General features: G+C 47.4%; 1 protein-coding gene and 1 long non-coding RNA gene across 2 annotated transcripts in view; one reads left to right on the forward strand and one right to left on the reverse strand.

Annotated features, from left to right (window-relative positions):
- Positions 1-19,642, reverse strand: part of Slc39a11 (solute carrier family 39 member 11) — a 432,379-nt gene that overhangs the window by 375,523 nt on the left and 37,214 nt on the right. The window lies entirely within an intron of this gene.
- LOC116077351 lies at positions 11,307-12,012 on the forward strand. The gene is made up of 2 exons (XR_004113209.1): positions 11,307-11,370; positions 11,848-12,012. It is a non-coding gene; the product is annotated as an uncharacterized LOC116077351 (long non-coding RNA).

The following is a 19,642-nucleotide window of genomic DNA, read 5'->3' on the forward strand; positions in this document are numbered from 1 at the left end:
TGGGGCACCCACTGTCCTCTTTCTTCCCTAAAATAAACTCCAGTTCTTGGACGGACACTCAGACCTCTAGTCTACATTTCCCACGAACCCTTGCAACTGTGTGATCTGAATGGGGTTTTAAAGTGCTGTAGTAAAAGGCTGCTCTTCTCTGCTTCAGCCTTTCTGCTGTTGGAAATCTGAAACAATATCTGTGACTCTAGCAGCTCTTCTTGACAACAAAGGGACCTGAAGATGAAAGCAACCTTCTACAAAGCAACAAGGCCAAAGGAGCAGTGACACTTGATGTTTGGGGACACAATACTGGCCTTAGACTTTTTTCTGTCTAAGACGAAGAACAGTTATTCAGGACTCTCTATTGCTTGGAGTTGAAGCTAATTGCAAGCAATGCATGATCAGAACCCTTGAGGAAGGCATGCTGTTGAATAAATGAACGAGTCTGCCTTTCTCCCTACTCCCTCCCCCTAACCCCACAGAAAACGCTAATAAAATACATGATCGCAAACATCAAAAAAAAAATCGGTTTCATTATATCTGCATATGGTTTGCTACTTCTGTACGGATGAAGGCTGGCTGGCTGTATTTCCTCTCTCTTGGTTTTCCCCCAAGCACTGAGATTTCAGTGGTTCAAGGCTGACCTACAGGTTATTAGTAATATGCCATACCACTGCGCTAACCAGGTAGCACTGAAGCAGTATGGGAAATGAAAAGGTTTCATCACCGACTCCCACCATTGTGGAAATATACTCCACTTGGGAAAATGACTAAGCATGAGACTCATTAGAAGTAATATTTTCATCCCAACCTTCTTGGCCTTTGGAAATTTCAATATATGACCCAGTTATTAGCTAAAAGAAACAAGTTCCCTCCAGAATTGTTTTCGATGACTTCCATAAAATTTAAAGCTTAAATCGCTCATGCAAATATCTCATATTATTAATCATGCAAATGTATTTGGAAATAATCTATTTCTAAAACCCTGAGTCCTCTGGACAATTCTTTTTTTTTAAGATTTATTTATTTATTTTATGCATATGAGTACACACTGTAGCTGTACAGATAGTTGTGAGCCTTCATCTGGTTGTTGGGAAATGACTTTTAGGACATCTGCTCACTCTAGACAACCTGGCTAGCTTGTTAGACCCTACTTGCTCTGGTCTACCCCGCTTGTTCAGGTCCAAAGATTTATTTATTATTATAAATAAGTACATTGTAGCTGTCTCCAGATACACCAGAAGAGGGCACCAGATCTCATTACGGGTGGTTGTGAGCCACCATGTGGTTGCTGGGATTTGAACTCAGGGACCTTCAGAAGAGCAATCAGTGCTCTTACCTGCTGAGCCATCTCACCAGCCCTGGAAAATTCTTAATCATGAAAGTATTTCCTAGTAATAATATCTATATTTTATTGCATAAGGACACCATTGGCTAAAACTGGGATGATGTCTTGGCTGATGCCTGAGTTTGATCCCCAGAACCCACTTAAAAGAAATCCAGGTGTGATGTCACACATTCATAATCCCAGGGATGGGGAGGTAGAGATGGGTGGCTAGATCCCTGGGGCTCGCCGGCCAACCCCATCTCAACTGATGGGTGTGTACTCGACCAGTGAGAGATCCTGCCTCAAAAAAAAAAAAAACAGGTAGAGCACATCCTGAGGAGTGACATATTGGCTTCTGTCCTCCACAGACATTTACATATGTGTGCACGTGCACTTTCACATACACGTGCACACAAACATACAAACAAACAGACATAAAAGAGAAAGACCACTGGTTAAAACTTCCTGGAGAACACACATACCAGTTGTCTGGTTTCACTCATGTTCAGATGCATGCTCCATGATTACTGAGACACGGACAGAACGCTCAGAGGGACAGAGCAGGACACAGCCAAAAGTCAGGTGGGCTCCATAGTTAAAGCACAGGACTTGGCTGGGGGTGAAGCTGCCTTGGTAGGATGCTTGCCTCATATGCTTGAAGCCCTGGGTTCTATCCCTGGCGCTATCAAGGATCATATGAATGACACAAAGCCAACCAGCAACAGCAGGGACACTGTAGCCCCTGGGACAGCCCTGGCCCCCAGAGCCCTACACACTGTCTCCAGGACCAGAGCCTTGTGACATCTGCAGACTGGACCCAGCTGCTGGTGCTGCTGCCCTCACATGAACACTGTACATGCTCCCTGCTTCTGTGACCAGCTTATGTGGGTGGGCGTGACGAGCATATGCCAGCAATGACACCCAGGAGGCTAGGGAAATCCGATGCCTAGAAGTTTCCAGACAGGAGGTGGCAATTCCTGTGCAGGAGATCATTTTCATAGTAGACCACCCCCAAAAAACGAAACATCATCGGATATGCTGGTCCACAGCTATAAGCTAGCACTTGAGAGACTGTGATAGAAAGGTCAGGAACATGAGGCCATCAAGACTCACAAAGAAGGCTGTGTGTGTGTGTGTGTGTGTGTATGCATATATGTATGTATATACACATGCATCTATATCATATGCATATACATTATATACATATCCAAACAATATCTCCTGAGCTACTACTATCCCTGGTGTGGTGGTTTGTATATGCTTGGCCCATGGAATGGCACTACTAGAAGGTGTGGCCCTGTTGGAGTAGGTGTGGCCTTGTTGGAGTAGGTGTGGCCCTGTTGGAGTAGGTGTGGCCTTGTTGGAGTAGGTGTGTTACTGTGAATGTGGGCTTTAAGACACTCATCCTAGCTGCCTGGAAGTCAGTCTCCTCATAGCAGCCTTCAGATGAAGAGGTAGAACTCTCAGCTCTGCCTGCACCAGGCCTGCCTGGATGCTCCCATGCTCTCTCCTGCATTGATGATTATAGACTGAATCTCTGAACCTGTAAGCCAAACATGCTGTTTTTATAAGAGTTGCTTTGGTCATGGTGTCTGTTCACAGCAGTAAAACCCTAAGACACCTGGGTACCCCATATATTAGACACAATATAGTACTTCCAAGTAGCTTTATACTGCTTTGCCTTTCTTACAGTTCATTTTCTTCCTGTTTTGTGGTCTTCGTTTTTAAGTTGCTTCCAATTGGTTCATTACAATTCTGTTGTAGAATAGGGGAAAATTCAACGTTGTCATTTTCTTTTATTTTTATTCATCACTTATTTATTCCAAGTTAGGATCTTGCCGGAAAGCTTAGGTGAGCCTAGAATTCTCAGCTGTCCTGCCTTGGCCTCCTGAGAGCTAAGATTCATAATAAGCCCAGCGTTAGATACAACCTGAAAGCCCACTGATTCATGAGAACAAATCCCATACACAAAATAGGAGGTATAAATATATACACACTGTGGGTGGGAATGTAAAACTGAGACAGTCACTATGGAAAGTTGTGTGGTGTGTGGGTTCTCCAAAAAATAAAAGTTCAGGGCCAAAAAAGATGACTTGGCAAATAAAGGTGCTTGCCGCCAAGTCTGGAGACCTGAGTCCAATCCCCAGGACCCACCTGGTGGAAGAAGAGAGAAGACTCCTGCAAATCGTCCTCTGACCACCACCACCCCAAGCATGCCATGGCACCTGTGCCCACCTCCTCTTTCTTTTCTCTCCTCTCCTCATTCCCATCAGGCCCTTTGCTCTCTAGACAGCTTCGTTTCTACTTTCAATGACATTTCTAAGCATGGAAAGGGGTTAAAGGAGTGTTTCAATGAGTTTTCCACCACGAATTGTGATCAATGGCACTCGGCAGACGATTCATTTCAGTTCCCACTTCCAGGTGAGGGCCCATCACTGACAGAGGAACTGACCCAGAGACCAGGGAGGAAACCTGCTTGCTGGCTCCATCATCGGCTTAATGCTAATGTTTAGCTATCTTTCTTTCCTTTCCTTATTCATTTACCTATTATTTATTTTGAGACAAGTTCTCTCAAAATGTAGCTGTGGTCCGTCTGGAACTCGTTATGTAAACCAGGCCAGTCTTGAACTCACAGAGATCAAGTGCCTTTGCCTTCTGAGTGCTAGGCTTAAAGGTGTATGCGGCCATGTCCGGTTAGCTAAGTTTTTCATTCAGTTCAGGTCCACTTGCCTAGGGATGGTGCTCCCCACAGTGGACTGTGTCCTCCCACATCAATCAGCAATCAACCCAATCAATCCCTCACAGACATGCCCACCAGCTAATCCATGAAGAGCTCCTCAGATGACTCTACACCAGCAGTTCTCAACTGTGGGTCTCGAGATCCCTTTGGGAGTCCAACGACCCTTTCACAGGTCACCTAACGCAAATATATTGCAGTGGAAAAGGCAAATATTTACATTATGATTCCTAACGGTAGCAAAACAGCAGTTATGAAGTAGCAGTGAAAATAATGTTATGGTTGGGAATGGTCCCCACAGCATGAGGAACTGGAGTCAAGGGTCATGGCGTTAGGAAGGTCTGTGCCACACTGACAGCTAAAGCTAACTTGGCCAGTTGGTAACGTGCTTACTTTGCATGCATGAGGACCTGAATTCTCCTCAGAACCCATGGAAAATTGCTGGGTGGGGTGGCGCATGCCTACAATCCCGAACTGGGGAGGCAGAGACAGGAGGATCCCTGGGGCTTGCTCGACCAGTCTGTCTAGTCTATTTTGTGAGTCCCATGAAATGAGAGCCCCTTTCTCAGAGGAGCTGGCTAGCATTCCTGAGGACAACAGCAGAGGTTTCCCTCTGGCCTCTACACCCCCCCACACACACACAAGAACATGTACATGCACACATACATGCATTTTTTTAAAAGTCTGTAAAGCATTATGAAACTGTCTTTATCATACAGTAAAACTATCGGTTCTCCCGTGAGCTACATCTCTCTTAGACACACTGTCTGCAGCCAAACATCCCTAAACATGCTTTCGACCTTGGGGGTTTTTTTTTGTTTTTTTTTTTTTGACCAATGTGTAACGTGGTCCTACTGCCCCGTGTCTGGTCCTGGAGGAAATGCCTCTGCAGAAGGGTGGACAGAGAGAGGTCTTCAAAAGGAGCTCAGCCACTGATCCGTGAGAAGTGAGCCAGCTGTTGCCTGGCAATGCTGCTGTCAGGTGGCAAGGCCCTGAGGTCGTGCAGTCACCTGCTGGCTGGCTATCAACCCAGAGCTGGCATATGCAAACAGCAGGTGGACCTTTGGATAGCCCAACAGTGGACAGTGGACAGGGGTGTGATAAACACCGCAAGACCTGGTCTACCCATGGGAGTGAGATGCTTAGAGCCCCCCACTGCCTGTCTACATCCATGAAGACCACTGTCATCGGGAGCTGGAGAGTAAGAGCTCAGGATGTTCTGGATGTCTGGATTCCTCATCCTCCTCTCTCTCTGTCTCTCTCTCTGGCTCCCTTCCAGCCTAGGGCACATTTCCCCAGTGACAGCTGGTCAGGAAGATGAAGTTGACATGCGCCTTCGCCATCTGTCAGCCGTCTCCCCTAGAGCACATCCCCTCTTTCTTCCAGAAACATCCCGGACTCTTGGATCTCTGAGGAACACTTTCCAGTTTTATTTCCGTTTCCTGAAAGCCCAACCCTGTCTTCAGGTAGTGCTGGGAGCCCTTCTGAGCCTGGAGATAGTAGCATCCCTCCTGAACGTCAGTGTTCAGGAAGAGGGTAGGAGGGTGTGGGAAGGCGCTGGCTTTCTAAGAGACTGAGACCGGTACTTTTCCCTGTCTATTCAAGAAGTAACGGGGCGAATTAACTTGACCTTGATGGTGTGGACTACTTAGATATATATGCAATAAACTTACCTGCTGTGCGCCTGAAACAGGCCAATTCCACTGCCTCATGCTACCTTAGTAAAGCTGAGAAGAAAAGCAAAGCTGGGGGGGCTCCCAACATCAATTAGGAAGTTACTGGAATCAAAGCAGGAAGTTTGTTTCTCCCACACAGAGAGCCTCCACGTATTGTTTGAGGATCCCACGGGATTCCACCCCGTCCCCAAATATGATCATTAGGTGAGGTGCCTTGAAGGCTGGTAACAAATGGCCACCTCCCACTCCCTCTCAGTCTGCGAGCGGAGGATCTGCACAGAGCTCCCGCCAGCTGCCGCGCTCCTATTGATTGTACAGCTTTCAAAGGGACTTTAAAATTTGCCTACGATATGGAGAAAACCTTATACTGACAACAGATAAGCAACCCCGCCTTGCTCCCAATTCTCCCATGACTTCCTAATTAAACAGAAATCGCTACACCTTTGAATGCTTCCAGAGGAGACCTCCCCCTAACCCCCCTCAGCTGCTGCTTTGATTGGCCCTGGGATAACTTTGAAGAATATTCAGTTTGAGAGGAGCTAGCCGCTTCTTCCAGCCCCAGGATCTTCATTACAGGCACGCTGCATTTGCATGGAAAAGGGTTTCTTCCTGGTTCTGAAGTAGCTTGTACTTTGTTATTTCCAAATAGAATAACTCTCCTCGGGCACTAGGGTGGGGTGACGGTGACAGTGTGGGCGGCGGGGATGGTGGGGACAGGATGACCTGTGGATTTCAAGAAGAGAGGCTCTGCAAAGAGACGAGGGGAAGAGAGGGAGGGCAAACACATACGGAGCTTTTTAATTTCCAAAACACCAGCAGGAATCGAGGTTCCAGACTCTGCTCATCTGCTATGCCAAGATGTGAACTTATCAGGACCTGACAGTGCTTAGGCAGGCAGAAGGACAGGAGGGAGGCGACTCTGAGACAGCTCTACAGAGATGGCTTTCTCAGGTTTCAGCACGTCACCCTAAGACTGGGACTCCTTCTGGTGGGAGGAGCAAAAGGGGGCGGGGTTTCCTTCAGCGGAAGCAGTCCCCAGAGAGTGAGGGCTTAGGTAGAAAGAACTGAACAGGCTGGAAGCCAAGAGCTAGCTGCCCTTGGTGAAGAGGAGGGAGCTGGAGGAAGCTACAGGTTGGCCTAGAAAACATCAGAAGGCCACCGGAGTGTTTTACCAAGGTCTGGCAATGATGATCACCACTGGGGCTTTTGTTGTGGTTTTACTTTTTAACAAATAAATATAAATATTTTATCTATCTATTTTTCTATCCTGTGCGTGCGTGCGTGCGTGCGTGCGTGTGTGTGTGTGTGTGTGTGTGTGTGTATACATGCACACTTTTGCAGCCTGCCACAGCACGTGAATGGAGGTCAGAGGGCAACTTTTCAAGAATTGGTTTTCTCCTTCCACCATTGTGGTGGTTTGAGTATGCCTAGCCCAGGGAGTGGCACTATTTGGAGGTGTGGCCTTGTTGGAGTGGGCGTGGTCTTGTTGGAGTAGGCGTGTCACTGTGGGCTCAGGCTTTAACGTCTCTGTCCTAGCTGCCTGGAAGTCAGTCTTCTCCTGTTTGCCCTCAGAACAAGATGTAGAACTCTCAGCTCCATCTGCACCATGCCTGCCTGCACGCTGCCATGTTTTCGCCTTGATGATAATGGACTCAACCTCTGAACCTGGAAGCCAGCCCCAAGTAAATGTTGTCCTCATAAGAGTTGCCTTGGTCACAGTGTCTGTTCACGGCAGGAAAATCCTGACTAAGGCAAGCATGTAGGCCCAGTTAGGAACACTAGCTGTTTTTCCAGAGGATCCTGGTTCCTGTCCAGCAGCCACATGGCAGCTCACAGCTGTCTATAACGCCAGTTCCAGGAGACCCGACATCTCTTCTGACCTTCGCGGATATCAGGCATGCCCGCGCTGTACAGTCAGAATGCAGGTAAAACACCCACACATAAAATAAAAACTTAAAAACTCAAATAAAAAATAACACTAACTAAAACTCTTTAAATTAAAACAGACAACGTGAGTTCGAGCCCAGCCTGATCTACAGAGTGAGTTCCAGGACAGCCAGGGCTAAATAGAGAAACCCTGTCTCCAAAACAAAAACAAAACAAAACAAACAAATAAAAAAAACCAAAAACGTTCTGGTACTTCAGTGAACCAAGTCCTCTGGCCCCATCTTCAGAAATTCCTCCTGTGTAGGTCAATGTAAAACACGAGGGAATCACATTTTGGGAAATGTCCAGGTGAATGTGGAGCCGGTGGTCCTAGGACAGGATGCATGAAGAAGCATCCCACCCATTTGGATCCCAGTTAACCCCTAAACAGGACAATTGTCTTCCTGGCCTGTTCCTACTACAATACATTGTCCCCATGGCCTCACAGTTCTTCAGGCCAGAGGTTGGAGTGAAGGCACAGGCAGAGCCACATTCCCCAGGAGGCCTCAGGGAGGAGTCCCAGGAGGCCTTGGGGAGGACCCCCAGTAGGCTTCAGGGAGGACCCCCAGGAGGCTTTGGGGAGGACTCCCAGGAGGCCTTGGGGAGGAGTCCCAGGAGGCCTCAGGGAGGACCCCCAGTAGGCTTCGGGGAGGACCCCCAGGAGGCTTTGGGGAGGACTTCCTTGTTTCATTAGCCTTGGTCCTAGCTGCACTGCTCGCACTGTTGCCTGCATTATCATCTGGACCTTCCCCTGAGCCTCAGCCCCTGTGTCTCTGTTTTTCTCACAAGGTCACCAGTCCTGTTGCAGTAGGACTCACCCTAACAGCCTCCATTTAATTCCCAAGGGTTTGAATAGAGAAGCAATGGTCAGACCATGTACAGAAACAAATCTCTGACCAGAACCTTCAGCTTACCCAAGATGCCAGCCATTGTCTGCAGTGACCAGGCCAGGAAGCTAACCCTGTCACAAATGGCCCTGAAGAGCCAGGACTTGAGAAGTCTTGAGAGCTGCCTTAAAAGCCCCATGGGGCAGCCAAATACGCTGATGAGAGTCAAATATACTCTCTAACCAAGCATGCAGAGAGTCCTGCTTCTAGGCCCTCTGCCATTCCGACAGTCCCCACTCTAGGCAAATCTGAACTGCCGGTACTGTAGTTTTCCTGGCATCTGTGCCCAGCTTCTAGTCTCAGCACAGATGATGACGGCAGACCCCTTGCTCCAGCAAGCTCCGAACAAAGAGCTTTCACTAGTTCTCACATGAGTGCTCTCCATGTATCCCATGCTCCACTATAGCCCCAAACAAACAAACACAAACTTAATTATCAATAAGACCAAGTTGTGGGAGCCAGGGGTTAGAAGTCTTCCGGGGATACCACTCAGCTCCCGACAGTACCTGAGGCCCTCTCACCTCAACCACGGCTCTGCTTGCCTTTTTCTCTCCTTAATTCTCTCTCATAACACACCATGTCTCCAAAAGGACATCAATCTACCGTCGGAACACAGAGCACGATGCACACCAACCGTCGGCATGCCTCTCCATCAATGCTACAAGCGTGCAGCAGCTGGAGAGACATCTCACCTAGCTTTAAATCAGAGAGCCAAGCACAGAGCTTTTACAGGCACAGCTGCCAAACAGAAGCTTCTGGAAAAGCCTCACAGACGAGCACATCTCTTCTCAGTTGGTCTGCCTGAAAAGATCTTCCCCACCCTTCCACATGCCCTCTACTTATCTAATGGATGTTCCTAATCCCATTCCCTCCAGGCAGAGTCAAAATCCCTGACTTGCTTTTTTTTTTCCTTTTATCTACCCAAGGTCTGTCTGCTCCCATTAGAGCCCTAGGGATCTAGTGTGACAGGCATGTGTCCACCTCCCTTGGGCAGGGACAGGCCCAGAACAAATACTCGACAGATCTGATTAGGTGGATATAGAGGGACTGAGGAGATCAGAAAGGAAGGGAAGACAGAAAAAAGCAGCAATACCCAAGGAGGACGACTCAAGTAAAGAGAGGGCCAGGGACTAGAAAGGGTCTTACGATCATTTGACCCCACAAGACCTAATGGCCACACATGTCATGAGGAGGCCCCCTAACTAGACATAGCATATCTGCACATCTGACATATCACCAGTCAGAGAACCTAGTCCTAGAGGAAGGGAGTGTGCGCATGCGCGTGTGACACAACAGAAATCAAGTCAGCTGCAGTTGCAAAGGCAGGCGTAACAACAATGGCAGTGTTTGATGGTGAGCTCGGTGGTGTAGCCTCACCACCCGCTCACTCAGACTGACCCAGAGTGAGGCCCCAGAAAATGCCTGGGGTGGGGGCTCTGTGTCAGCTGCCTAAACTGAAAAGCACTTGGCCAAACAAATTAATAATCAAGTCCAAAGCTGGCCAGTTTAGCGAGGCTCAACTGGTTATAAGCAACTAAATGAGAATTTAAAATATCTTCACATAGTGCTGGAGAGACTCGCTGGTGTAAAGCATTTGCTGCTCCCGCAAAGACCTAGGCTTGCTTCTCAGCACTCACATGGTGGCTTGCTACTACCATCTGTAAGTCCAGCTCTAGGGGATCCAACACCCTCTTCTGACCTCTGCTGGTACTCATACACAAAATAAAGTAAATAAATCTGTTTTTAAAATATATCCACACATAGAAATTAATCAAATCAAATGGCACTCAAATGCAGACTACCCATTAAGATGTCTGTTTAAATGCAGCAGATGAAGGGGCTAAGAGATTACTCAGTGCCTAAGAGAGCTCGGGCTATACCAGAAGACATGAGTTCAGTTCCTAGCACCCACATCAGGCAGTTCTCGACCATCTGTAACTCCAGTTCCCTCTTCTGGTCTCCTCAGGCACTGCACACCCACGGTGAACTTAGCCACACATACAAACAATAAAATAAAATATTTTATAAAATACAGCAGATAATCCACGTGAGTTTCTTTTCTTCATTCCAAATCACTTATCTTAGTGACTATTCTACTGCTATTAAGAGGCCCTATGAGCACCGGGTGGTGGTGGTGGTGCACGCCTTTAATCCCAGCACTTGGGAGGCAGAGGCAGATAGATTTCTGAGTTCGAGGCCAGCCTGGTCTACAGAGTGAGTTCCAGGACAGCCAGGGCTATACAGAGAAACCCTGTCTCGGAAAACAAAACAAAACAAAACAAAACAAAAAAGAGGCCCCATGAGCAAGGCAACTCTTATAAAAGAAAGCATCCAAATGAGGCCTTTCCTACAGTTTTAGAGGACTATAGAGTCCTTGATCATCGTGATGGGAGGCAGACAGGCATGGCACTGGAGCAACACCTGATCCACAGGCAGCAGGCAGAAAGCAAGAGACTGCGCCTAGCGTGGGCTTTTCAGACGTCAAAGCCACCCCCAGTGACACACATCCTCCAACAAGCCCGCACCTCCTAATCCTTCCCAAATAGTTCCATCAACTTCTGAAATGAGCTGGAGAAGGCTGCTGGCATTCGGAGCATCGTGCTACTCCAAAATGAGAGCAAGGGGGAAAATGGTTCAAAGGGAAAAGAAAATGGAGGGAAAAAATGACATCAAGCAAGAAAACTGCTACATCACAAGGAGACAGCTAACGTCAAAAGGGGAGAAAAACAAAACGGGGGGGGGGCGGCAGGATAAAACAGAAACTCTGTTCACATTGCAAGACTCCAAAGCTGTCCAGGCACAGAGGGCTCAGGATTGGAGAGAAAGGTTGGTTGGTGGAGGACATGCTTAGACCTGCTATTTCTCAGTGCAGCTCTCCCCCAAGCTGTTATCTTAGCAAGGACTGGACCGATCAAGCTCCAGACTTTGGGCGATGGGGTCTACCAGGAGGTGAGGATGGGCTACAAGGCTGTAAAGAAGAGAATTAAATATACATCTGGAACCCCGAATGTTGCCATCCTATACCACCTCCTCCCATTTGACTCCAGAAGCACTAGAAGTAGGCAGTGTTAAGGACTCTAGGATCCAGGCTGAGGCTCTGGAGATGCTGACAAGCCAATGAGAACAATCTGGGAGTTTGTAGAACATGGCTGTTTATAGCGAATGTCCACTGGACAGAATCTAGAATCACCGAGGAGACAAACTTCTGGGTATATTGTGAGTGGGAGGGTCATGTTTCTACATCGGGTTAACGGAGGTGAGTGGGTCCATCTTAAATAGGAGCAACACTGTTATGCTTGCCAGGGCCCTGGATTACGTAAGAAGGAGAAAGCAAGCTGAGGAGGAAAGCGAACCGTCTTTGCATTCATCACCCTCCACTTCAGGACTGCAGATGTCACGTGACCAGCCGCCTCAGGCTCCTCCCACCACGCCTTTCCCACCAATCATCTGTGCTCTTAAACGGTGAAACAAAATGAACCTTACCTTGCTTTTGTCAAGAATTCTGTCAACACGATGAAAAATGTAATAATACACACAGGTTCTTCAATAGAGTGGCCAGGCAGTTCTAAATGACCAAGTCCTAGTCAGCCACACCTACGTGGGGAGGACCACCAGAGAGCACCTGAACTCTTGTCACTAGGACATAATTCCTTTAGGGTCACTAAAGACATCTCTAGAAAACCCCGAGTGACAGACAAAAGAAATGCCTACGCTAAGGGGCTCTGAAAGAAGTGGGCTAGCAAGAGGTAGAAGATTAAAAGTAAGAATAGCCCTCAGAGAGTCGGAATGAAAGGTCAGACCCGTGTCATAATAACAGCAGGCTGGAAACGGTGAACGCCTCTAGGACAAGCGAGCCCTTGGAGTTTAGAAATGCAATGGTTGAAATCTTAAAAGAACAATACAGGAGTTAGGAATAAAATACCACACAGAGGAGCTGGAGAGATGGTTCAGCGGTTAAGAACACTGACTGCTCTTCCAGAGGTTGTGAGTTCAATTCTCAGCAACCACATGGTGGCTCACAAGCATCTGTAATGGGATTCAACTGAAGAGAGCGACAGTGTACTCCTATGTAGAAAGTAAATAAATAAATCTTTAAAGAAATATCACGTAGAAAGTAAAACAAAAGCAATAAAAAGGAAAAAATATTAACCCAAAGGAATGAGAAATGTGGTCTAGCTGCATAATAAAAACAACAGGCGCCCAGGACTGGTGGCCCACACCTTTAATCCTAGCACTTGCTAGCTCTTGGGAGGCAGAGGCAAGTGGACTTCTGAGTTCGAGACCAGCCTGGTCTACAGAGTGAGTTCCAGGACAGCCAGGGCTACACAGAGAAACCCTGTCTCGAAAAACAACAAAACAAAACAAAACAAAACAAAACTCACCAGGAAAAAAGGAAAGTAGAAAGAAGGTATTCCAGGCACCTAAAGTAACAATAGACTAAGGAGGGATCAAGAGCACTGGCTGCTCTGGCAGAGGACCTGGGTTTGGTTCTGGGTACTCCCAACCATCTGTAACTTCAGTTCCAGGGGCTCCACGCCCCCTTCTGGCCTCTGTGGGCACTGCATGCACATAGTGAACAGACATAGAACCCCGAGCTCACATAAAATAAAAGTAAATACATCTTTATAAAATGCAAACATACCTTATTAAGTCTTTATTTAAAAAAAAAGACTGAGGAATATGCTGCAGTGTGGTGGCACGTGGCTTGACAGAATACTCAGGAAGCTCTTTGAGGCCAAGACAAGCCTAGTCTGTAGAGAGAGTTCTAGGCTCGCCAGGACCACATAGCGAGACCCTGTCTTAAACTAAAGCTGAAAGGCGCCTAAGGAGTAGCACTTGAGGCTATGCTCTGTCTGATCTCTGCATGTATACACACACACATGTGCACACACACACTTCAGAACAGCTATGCTCTGTCTGATCTCTGCATGTATACACACACATGTGCACACACACACTTCAGAACAGCTCTTTCCCCTAATCTAGGAAGTGGTATATCATCACTCCCAACCCATCAATGCGGGTGGGGTCCCAGAGGGTTTGAGTAGCATTGGCTGCTTGTACCAGGAGGTCAGATCATCTTTGAGTCTGGCTGTAACATATTCTTCCTCTGACGCAGTGGCACTCAGCCTTCCTAAGGCTGCGTGCAACCCTTTAGCTCACTTCCTCATGCTGTGGGGACCCCCCCCCAACCATAACATTATTTTTGCTGCTACTTCACAGCTGTAATTTTGCTATTGTTATGAATCATAATGTAAATATCTGTGTTTTCCAAAGGTCTTACGCGACCCCCGTGAAAGAGTCATTTGACAGCCCCGCCCCAAGGCACTGTGACCCACAGGTTAAGAACCACTGCTCTGGAGACGATGTCCCACCCACATAGCCAAGTAAACTAAACCCAAAATGAGGCAAGAAAGTCAGGCCTGAAGAGATGGCTCAGTGGCTAAGAGCACCCAGGTGGGGTTCTGCCACCCAGATGGTGGCTCACGGCCTTCTGTAATGCCATTTCCAAGGAGATTCAATGCCTTCTTCTGGCCTCAGAGGTCACTGCACACCCATGGTAAATAGACATGCGTGCACACATAAATAACATGAATAGACAGTCGCACACATAAAATAAAAATAAGCAGGCCTTTCAAAATAAGAGAAAAGTAACACATGGACCGAATCCTCAACTGTCAGAATTTGAGAATGAATCGTTGACAGAGCCATAGAAAAGTAAGCAGAGAAAAATTCAGAAAAGAGGTAATCATTAACCCAGGGAAAACAAAAGGCTCTACAAGAAAGAGAAACCAGCAGACAAGAGCTCTTGACTCAGCTTTAAACATTTATGTAGTTACAAAAAAATGCAAACACTGACTATGGATTTAATGGAAAGAAAATGAAGGGATTTGGGAGATTTCGAAGTACTGGGTTAGGCATCTTTTATAGTGGGAAGTCAACAGTACCTAAAAAAGAAAAGTTAAAAAAAAAATAGAGGTGCCTGTGAGCTATTTACAACACATTTAAGTAAAACAATAGAAAAAATGACAGAAATAATTAGAATTGTTTGTTGTTGGGAGGGTATCAGAAATGGAGGGGCAGAGCAGGACCGTGCAGTGGTCCTCAGTAGCCTACTCCTACTCTTTGCCTCTCCAAAACATCTTCATATATAACTTAATAAACAGAAAGCTTAACTCAAATCAGAAGGTTTTCCAGCCAAACAAATCCTGCTACTGCCTCATATTAAAGATTGGCTCATATAATCAGCATATATTTTACTATTTATACCTCAATTGCAGAGAATGATGTAAGTTCAGGAGACATTAACCAGGATGAGTAATCCAAGCCCACCAGGAGGCCCCTATCCACACAGGAGGCCAAAGCTGCCCTCCCTTCCAGCGCTCCACAGAAGTGCATCAAGTAGTCACAAAGTCATGTTCCACTAATTGCTTTTTGACAAACCGCCAGCCTTGTGGCAAAGTACCAAAAAAGGGGCAGAAATAGTTTTAGCCATAACAACCCTGGAGCCTCTCTTGGATAGAATGTAAGAGCCCATGAAAACCACCTGAATTCTGGAAGAGCCACGGAGGCAGAGGTGTCTCAAATCCATAAATACTTCCCTACCTGTCTCGTGTTAACAGGATTAGAGGCTCGAGGGGAAGTTTGTGATGGTTTGGTTGGTTTGGGTTTTGGTTTTTTGGTTTTTTGAGACAGGGTTTCTCTGTGTAGCCTTGGCTGTCCTGGAACTCACTCTGTAGACCAGGCTGGCCTGGAACTCAGAAATCCATCTGCCTCTGCCTCCCAAGTGCTGAGATTAAAGGCGTGTGCCACCACTGCCCAGCTTGAGGTGAAGTTTTATGGGTTTCCTGATCCCAAGAGGACACTATCAAAAGTTCAATCTCAGGGCTTAGAAAATAAGATTTCTCCCTTTTCTCTGAAATACTTTTTGTTTGTTGACTAGATGGATAGATGGATGGATGGATGATGGATGGGTGGGTGGATGAATAATGGATGAATGGATGGTGACTGGATGGGTGGGTAGATGGATGGGTGGGTGGATGGATGGGTGGTTGGATGGATGGATGGATGAATGGATGGATGGATAATGGATGGATGGGTGGTTGGATGGATGGGTGGGTAGATGGATGGGTGGGTTGATGGATGGATGGATGGATGATGGATGGATGGGTGGTTGGATGGATGGGTGGGTGGATGGATGGATGGGTGGGTGGATGGATGGATGAATGAATAGATGGATAAATATATGGATGGATGAATAAATGATGAATGGATGGGTGGGCAGATGGATGGATTGATGGATGGGTGGATGGATGGATGATGGATGGATGGATGATGAATAATGGATGTATGGATGATGAATAGATGGGTGGGGGATGGATGGGTGGGGGGTGGATGGGTGGGTGGTTGGATGGATGGATGGATGGATGATGGATGGATGGGTGGGTTGATGGATGGATGGATGGATGGATGATGGATGGATGGGTGGTTGGATGGATGGGTGGGTGGATGGATGGATGGGTGGGTGGGTGGATGGATAGTGAATGAATAGATGGATAAATATATGGATGGATGAATAAATGATGAATGGATGGGTGGGCAGATGGATGGGTGGATGGATGGGTGGATGGATGGATGATGGATGGATGGATGATGAATAATGGATGTATGGATGATGAATAGATGGGTGGGGGATGGATGGGTGGGGGATGGGTGGGTGGGTGGTTGGATAGATGGATGATGAATAATGGGTGGATGGGTAGGTGGATGGTGACTGGATGAGGCTGCATGGATGGGTAGATGGGTAAAATAGACTGGATGGATGGATAGATGAAGGTGCTTGTACAGTCTTCACAGGCATGAGTCCACTGTCCATTGTGAGTTCTAGGCTGGTGTTTTGTTTGTGCTGATCGCATTAGAAGTATACATCAAGTGAGTGGTTGCCATTTCTATAGATCCAGTGAGTGGTTGCCATTTCTAAACAGTCTAAGTCAACTTACACTCGGAAGCGCTTGTCCTAGAAAACTAAATATGCATTCCGTACCACCACTGCCAAATCACTTTTTGGAATTTGTCCTTGAAAATTCAACTTGGAGCTGAAACCACGAAGTTCAGAGAAGAATGTTGGTGCCAAATCTTTATGGAGGAGATGGACCCGATGTTTAGATACAGTCCAAGACTCTAAGTTGCTTAGATGTTTTATATGCTGTGCATATATATGTTGCATAAACATTGTTTGAGTTCAGTTTGAGTAAGCTTATTAAGTCCTTCTGCAGAGTCATGCCTCTCCTAAGCGTAAGGACTTCGAAGCCTGGCACCCCATTATTCAAAACAGTTACATATCCTAGATGGCAAAAAAACAAACAAAAAAAAAGGAAAAAGGAAAAAATAAACATCACAGGAGCCGGGCAGTGATGGCACGCCTTTAATCCCAGCACTTGGGAGGCAGAGGCAGGTGGATTTCTGAATTCGAGGCCAGCCAGGGGTATACAGAGAAACCCTGTCTCGAAAAACCACCACCACCACCACCAACAACAACAACAACAACAAAAACGAGCCCAGGACTTCCTAACTCCCCAATAAAAGAGTCTTTCTGGAGAGAGCGACTGAGTGTCTGAAGTAGCATGAAGAAATGAGGTTCTGGCAGCAGCCACAGGGCCCGTCCTTCTGTTTAGAAGAGATCCAGTCACAGGAGAGCAACTGGGGGAGGGAGTGGGACAGAAGCACACCCGTAGCCCTTTGGGGGGGGTGGACAAGAGAAGACAGATAATGACTCGCAGGATGAAGAAGCCCCCCACAGCCCCTCCCTGGACTGGCCATCTGTTCTGGGGCCCCGGAGCAGGCGAGTACCGTGAAGCCTGGGGACTAGCAGCCGAACCACCAAACAAAATCAACCAGCCAGCTGTCCCACGAGCGAGAAGCTACCATTGAACTGTCACTTTGGAAAGTAGCCAGAGCCCATCCCTGGACACCACCCAGCTGAACAAAGCCCCCTCCTGGTCCTGCAACCGAAATCCAGGGCTCTCGGGAGCCACTCCTGTGTCTCTGTGAAGGGGAGGGCAAGCGCTTCCTGCTTCAGAGGCACTCAGCAGCCGCAGAAGCAGGCAGGCAGCTCCTGGCAATGCCTCTCAAGAGCCTGCCCACATCCACTAGGGGAACGCAGCTCTTTCTATCAGACTTTCCTCTGCCAGAAGTGGGATACAGAGGCGTCTGTACTCTCAGGTACTTTCGAGGCTGAAGTAAAAGAATCCAGCAGTTCTCTCTCTCCAAGAGGGCCATGTCTCTGAAGCCAATCCCTTACAACAGCTCCTAACTTACCCATCTATGGTGGCTCTTCCCTAAATGGCACCATGGCCATCATTCTGAGTCACTTCTCAAGAGTGGCAGAAGGATGGAGAAGGGAGGAGAAGTAAAAAGCACAGCTGTAGAGGGGCCTTTTGGGTTCTGTTCTGCAGGCCTGGAGCTGAGAGAACAGGATGGACCCCGAGAGGAGGTCTGTGTGTTCACGCCACCCTGAGGCCGGCACGGGAACTGCAGCTCAAAGGGTTTAAAGCCACTTCTTTCCAAGGTTCTCTTAACTACAGTCTCAGATTCTCACGGTAAACCGAGGTCTGATAATATGAAATGAAAATTCCAGAAACGAGTCATTTATAACTTAGATAAGCTTTTCTTATATCCTACTATGGTTGTTGTTGTATCTCATTATTCATTAGTTCTTGTTGTTCATTCTTTTACTATGATTAATTTTTTAAAAGTTTATCACAAGTACATAGCTGGAGGTAAAATGTACCTTATATAGGGTTCAGTACTAGGTGGCAGTCTCAGAGAGCAGCCCTCACAGAGATAGGAAAATACCTGTCAATCAACTGTAGTTACTGTAGCAATTCTGAGCTTTTGCTTGCTGGTGATAGAGGCCCTTCAGGAGTAGAAATGCCTGACTCAGATCAGAGGAAGAGCTGGAATCCACAAAGAAATGACACACAACTTAGCGCAGAGGCTGGTCTCCACCAATGCCATGCCAGCATCTCCACCTGGAGACCCTCCATGGGTCTGTACCTCCCCCCTAAAGCCACATCAAAATGTGAATATGAGTGTCTCATTAAGGAAAGGATGTCCCTTTCTTTGCCATAGGATGGGAAGAAATTTGCAAGGACAATGTGCAGAGCAGTGAGGGGACCAAAGCAGGACTCCTGGTGGCACACAGACACGTGGACCCAAGGGAGGAGTGGGGATTCTGAAGCCTCCATTCTATCCTTGAGACCAGGTAACGTTGACTCCTCATGCTCGGCACAGACAGAGCTTGCCTCAGAGGGCCATGCACAGCCTCTGGACCATTTGTGGGCTGCAGTGACTCTCACAAACTGAGACATACCATTCCTATAAGATACAGCATGCTTAGGGTGGGGACTGGCCCGACGGCACAGATGCTGCCCTCCTAACCCGGTTCTATCACACATGAGGGCACAAGCTAGGTGGCAGATTCTAAAACTCTGGTCTGGTGCAGGAGCACAGAGTTTCCCAAGGCCTTGTGCCTGCCCCGCTTATACATAGTGCAGCCAGATATCTGTGGGGGTGGAGTTTAGACAGAATGCCAACACAGGCTTGCAGAAGTCCCACCCTCTAAGCAGGTGTCCTTTCTCCCCTCTGAGTAGCAGATCACCCACCTGCACTGCGGGTGACAACCAGACAGTTCTGAGCAGGAAATCAGGTCAAGGGAGGACCAGATGATAGCTGTCAGAACCCCCGAGTATTTGGGAACTAGTCAGAGCCCATCTACGAAGACATCCTGAGACTAAGGATAACTACAGATAATTAAATTCATGCTGGGGATGGCTCAGTTGGCTGTGCTTGGTTGTCTGAGTTTGATCCCTAGAACCCACATTTAAGGTGGGAAAAGTCAAGTATGGTGGTGCATGGCTGAAATGCCCATGCTAGGAAAGGGGAGACAGCTGGACTCCTTGTGCTCATCAGCTGGGCAAGCATACTTAGTGATTCCCCAGTTGTGATTATTACACACATACACACAAACACAGAGAGAGAGAGAGAGACAGAGACAGAGACAGAGAGATGCTACCCATTCGGGGAATGGTCCCTCTTC

Source organism: Mastomys coucha, unplaced genomic scaffold, assembly GCF_008632895.1.
Source record: "Mastomys coucha isolate ucsf_1 unplaced genomic scaffold, UCSF_Mcou_1 pScaffold5, whole genome shotgun sequence".
NCBI lineage: Eukaryota > Metazoa > Chordata > Mammalia > Rodentia > Muridae > Mastomys > Mastomys coucha.